The 5,617-nt window shown below is 39.5% G+C and overlaps 1 pseudogene; it reads right to left on the reverse strand.

The window, feature by feature from the left end:
- The window catches only part of LOC144231314 (small ribosomal subunit protein uS2 pseudogene), a 5,501-nt pseudogene extending 2,811 nt beyond the window's left edge, over nt 1-2,690 (reverse strand).
- Nucleotides 2,691-5,617: the final 2,927 nt, after the last annotated feature.

The raw sequence follows: 5,617 nt of genomic DNA on the forward strand, positions 1-5,617 counted from the left end.
CAAAATAAATAAATAAACTTAACATATATAGACAGATATATATGTTTATATACTATACTTATTTATATAAGTATATAAAATATATATACTTTAACCTTCCTTTTCCATTTCAGCAAGCTCCTAAATGGTTATCATGAGGTATTATTCCTCCCTTGATAAGTATTATCAGTAGAGATATTGTGAGAACCAGGGTAAATAGCCAGAATGTACACATATCAGCACTGGGGGAAAACTTACAATGGCATAAAGTAGCAGATGGGGTTTTGTTTTGTGTTTTTCCTCTGTTCATAAGATTCTAGGACAGCACGCAACAACCTGACATGGCTGGAAATCAGATTCTGGCAAAGAGATTTCCCTTCCTGAGATGTGGGCTTTTAGGATGAATTATGGGGGCAAGCATCAGCTCTTCCTTGCTGTTGTTGGTGGCCAGCCAGGATCCAACACCATTAAGAGTGGGCTGCAGCTGCATGCTGCTAACTCAGCAGTTATGGTTGGGGATACCAGCCTCTCCTTTGAAGTGATTAGTGGGCTGAAGTCTAAGTCTTGTGATTGCAGCTGTATTACCTAGCAAAGTAATGGCAGGATTTTTCAGATAAACATTCAAGTTGGGGAGTCTGGCATGATTGGGGGACTGGGGCCCAAGACTTGCCACCACTGACCAGGATTAATTACTTTAAGCAATAGGCCATTGCTGAGTTTCTGTGCCCCTTTGTAGAAAGCTAATTTCTTTCTTGGGAGATCTGCCTTTCCAAGGTAAGTCTTGGGCATGTTAACCCTTCTCTCTCAAGGAAATTGGTGTAAATACAGAGAAGAGAGATAGACTGGCAGCTGGGGAACTGATATTTGAGCAAAGATTCAACATATTGACCCTCCTGTTCCATCCCTCCAGTCTTACATACTACAGAGTCAAGGTTTGAATACAGATGTTTTTATTCCCATTTCACTGCTCTTTGAAACATCCTTCATGTCTCTTTTTTTTCCAAAGTAGTTGTGGAGCCTGTGGCAGTAGGGTATCGCATGAATCAAGGTTTTTTAGGGTTTGTTTTTTTGGCAATAGCCGTTTTGCCCCCAAAATCCTAAAATAAAGATTTACTCAAGGATGAGGAAGTTACCCTCTACTCTCTATTGATTGTGAGGGAATCTTGAAATCATATGAATACTTAATTCATTTTTCTCTATATTAGAACTTGAATTTTTATCACCTCTTTCAATTCTTTCTCCTGGAAGAATCAATTCTTGTTTAAATTATTAATTAAAAAGTGTATATGCTTCAGGAGCATGTGGCTCAGTCACATGCTCAGTCAGTTGAGCATCTGACTCTTGATTTCAGCTTGGGTCATGATCCTGGGGTTGTGGGATCAAGCCCTATGTTGGGCTCCACACTAAGTATGGAGCCTGCTTTAGATTCTCTCCCTTTCTCCCTCTGCCCCTCTCCCCTGCTCATGCTCTCATTCTTTAAAAAAATTTTTTTAATTAAAAAAATTATGTATGTTTCAGACCACATGTCTTGTGGATTTCCAGTTTTACTGCCTTTGGTTGATGTTTTGCTTCTTGCCAATCCTGGATAGTTTTTCATAGTTTCACCAAACTGTTTGCCACAAGTGAAAGTAACTACCTTTGTCAGCATGGAGTAAAGAGTTGGAAAGTTAAATTGCACATTAGGTGTCATTCCTGAAATTAAAATATTTATATATCTTATAATTGCATAGAGTTATGCAGGAAGGTGTCCTAAGCCATGCTCTTGGTTGAAACACAGTGTTTTTGATCCATAAGAAGTGACAGAATCTCCCAGAACCCCTGTGATTACACTGAGGCCAGTTTCTACTACTTTAATTCAGACCACAGACTTATGGGTGATACAATCTAAGATAAGCCACCTCTGTTTCTACTATTCCTTTTATTCTGAATTTCTTTTCCTGTGATCTTTGCCTATTAAAACCTTACTTATCACTATTTTAATCAACTCTACTATTATAAAATAAGTAATTAATAGCTAGTAAGCACTTCTCATGGACCAGAAGTGGTGCCAAGAGATCTCCATGTACACACTCTCTTTCATTTACAGGCAGACTTCAGAGATATTGTGGGTTTGGTTTCAGACTATCCCAACAAATATTGTAATAAAGCAGGTCAAATGAATATTTTGGTTTCCCAGTATATATAAAAATTGTGTTTACACTATACTGTAGTCTATTAAGTATGCAATAGCATAATGTGTAAAAAAAAAAACAACAACAACAATGTACATACTTTATTTTTAAAATTCTTGATTGCTAAAAATGCCAAACATCACCTGAGCTTTTAGCAAGTCCTAACCTTTTCGCTGGTGGAGGGTCTTGCCTTGATATTGATGGCTGCTGCTGATCAGTATGGTGGTTGCCGAAGGCTGGGGTGGCTGTGGCAGTTTCTTAAGACAACAAATGAAGTTTACCACACCGATTGACTCTTCCTTTCCCAAAAAATTTCCTTGTAGCATACAATGCTGTTCAGCAGCATTTACCCATATAAGTTCTTTCAGTATTGGAGTCAACCCTCTCAAACCCTGCTGCTGCCTTATCAATGATATTTATGTAATATTCTAAATCCTTTGTTACCATTTCCTCAGTCGTCACAGCATCTTCACTAGGACTAGCTTCCATTTCAATAAACCACTTTCTTTGTGCATCCATAAGCGGCAACTCCTCATCCATTAAGATTTTATCATGACATTGAAACAATTTAGTCACATCCTCAAGCTCCAATAGTAACTTCAAAGATTACTGATCATAGATCAACATAACAGATATGCTGATAATGAAAAAGTTTGAAATATTGGAGGAACTACCAAAATATGACACAGAGACATGATGTGAGCAAATGTTGGAAAAGTGGTGCCGATGGACTTACTTGCTTGATGTGAGATTGCCACAAGCTGTAATTTGTAGAAAAAAAAAAAACAGTATCTGCCAAGCATAATAAAAGGAGGTATGCCTGTATTGGTTTGTTTTTCATTGCCTAATCTGCACTTGTACTGTTCTGGGTGGACCAACAAATAAGAAAGATATGGTCACAGAGTTCATGGTACTTATATTCTACTAAGGAAGACAATAAAAAGGACAACAAGATAATGTCAGAGAGTAGTAAATGTTATGAACAGTGTAAAATAGGGTAACATGATAGAAAGTGACTGGGAGTGTGGGGCAGTTTTAGATAGAGGGACCACAGACAACCTTTCTGAAGGAAAGGAGCCAGCTATGTGAAGATCTGGCAGCAGAGAGAATTTGAAGGCCAAACGCATGAGGTAGAAGTGAGTCTCATAACAACCCTGTGATATCAGTAGGTCCATCTATATGAACTGCTTAAAGAACTTAACTTTTAGAGCTCCAGTTTTTTGTTTTTTTTTTTTTGTTGTTGTTGTTCTTTTTTTATTGCAAAGACAGATTTATTAGCTCATTCACGACAGTTTTCTTCTTGAGCACTTACTATGTGCCAGACACTCTTTAGACTTTGGGGATGTATTATTGCTCTGTTGGAACTCAGGTTCTAGTGGAGGGATTGGGAGACAGGCAGTAAACAAAAAGTTATAGGGAAGGTTAGGTAATGGTAAATGCCTTAAAGAAAAATAAAACCGAGTAAGAAGACAGAGAGTAAAGGTGGGAGGTAGGTTATCAGGGGAGTCAGGGAAAGCCTCTCTGTGGAAGTGAATTTTGAGTAGAGATCAGAAGGAAGAGAGGGAGAGAGGCAGGCCGTGTGGCTATCTGGGAGTGGGGTGGGAGTATTTTGAGTGGCGAGAATAGCTGTAAGGTTAAAAGGAGCTTGTTGTGTTCAAGGCATGGTAAAGGAGTTCATGTGGTACATAGGAAGGACTAAGTCATTCTGAGCGTGATGAGAAGCCACTGCAGGATTTGGAACAGGGATCTAATGCGAGTAAGGCTACCTACAACAGGGTGTTGGGAGAATTAAGAGATAAGGCATACATGGCCTAGCACAGAGTATGCTAGAAAGTGCTCAAAGACCCCTTGTTTCCTTTTCCCTTTCTCTCCCTTCCTCTTCCCTCCCCCCTTCTCTTCTCAGAAAGAAGGAAAAGGAAGGAAAGGAGAGGAGAGTCTCCCCTCACTGTCTCCCTACCTGTTCCTTTCCTGTCTCTATCCTTTGTACATCTATACTGCTCCAAGTATGTCTTAGAATAACCTGCTGTTATTTTCTTTCCTTGTCAGCTTCATACTAAACTATAAGTACCTTGAGGACAGGAAAGTTATTGCTTATTTGCCACTTAACCCCAGTGCCTTGCAAATTGTTAAATCCAACTGAGTTATTGAACTGGCATTAAAAATCTGCCCCATGGGGGAATAGCAATTATGCCTGGGATTTAAGACCTATGTTTGGACTGCAGGACCTCCTTGTTTGTACTGGTGAGGACTGAGTTTGGTTACGGTAAATATACTGGGAAGTTGGAAGCTTTATTGTTGTTCACATAAGAACTTCCTAGCTTGCTAGTAGCTTCGAGCCAGATGCTAATTCCAGTAGAAACTTGGGCGAGTTACTTAATATTTCTGAAACTCACTTTTCTCATTTGTACAACTGAGATAATAATCCATAGGATTATTGAGGGATTGAAGGAGATCATGTACATAAAGCTCTAAGTTCAGTAGACAGCTCCAGGTAAGCAGGAAATACTATCTAGTGTTGAAGGTACTGACCTCATTTCCTGACATTTCTCCAAGACAATCACACCAACTCTGAAAGTCAGTCTGGCAGCTCTGAAGGAGGAGATAGAGCCTGTCGCTTGCAGTACATTTTACCCACTTACAATTATAACAATGAGTCTGATGCTGGGCAGAAAGTCAAGGAATAGCACTGGCTCCTCCTTTTCAACCTTGTCTATTTGTGTTAGATTTACTTTAGTTCTTTGAGAGCAAAGAACTTGCTTTTTTTTTTTTTTTTTGAATCTTGATGGCAAGGGGGAAAATAACTTGCCTAAGGTCACACATCTAATAGTGGCACAGCTAGAATTTGAATAAATGTCTGGCTCATTCTGCAGCTCTTCAGTATAGAAGAAAGCACGCTCTCCTGAGTCAGGACACGTGATCTGGGCACTCCACCACTTATCTTGTCACCTTGGTGAAATGCATTTATCCTCTCAGGAAAAGTAGGAACCACTCTCCTAATTCCCAATACAATGCCCTTTCATTTGACCTTCTCTCGTTTCAATTTCCACTTGTACCCATTTAGGGTGTTGGAGTAGTTTCTGACTTTGTTTTCACAAGGAAGCCCTGATATCTGCGCCCCAGGCTCTTACAGCTGACCTGTTTCTGTCAGGTGACCTTTCTGCTGAAAGATCTATATGATTATTCCCAGGCATCAATCTCCACCAAGACTTGCTAAAGCCACTTTACTTTGCAAAGTAGTCAATAGAGTTGTTTTGTATTTAGCCCAGCAGGGGAGATAACCTTACATTTCAAAACCCTTTGGTCTAATTCTGTGTCCTTCTCTATACACTCTTCCCCCAGCCTTGCTTTTTTCTTTCATCAGCTAAATTCTGCTTTTAGTCCCATCTGTTCTTTCCTTTTGTTCATTTTATCTCCACCAGGGACCTGGAAGATAGGAAAATATGCATCTGAAATACAGAGTTGTTGTC

The sequence above is a fragment of the Crocuta crocuta genome, unplaced genomic scaffold (assembly GCF_008692635.1).
Source record: "Crocuta crocuta isolate KB4526 unplaced genomic scaffold, BGI_CrCroc_1.0 scaffold184, whole genome shotgun sequence".
NCBI classification, from domain to species: Eukaryota; Metazoa; Chordata; class Mammalia; order Carnivora; family Hyaenidae; genus Crocuta; species Crocuta crocuta.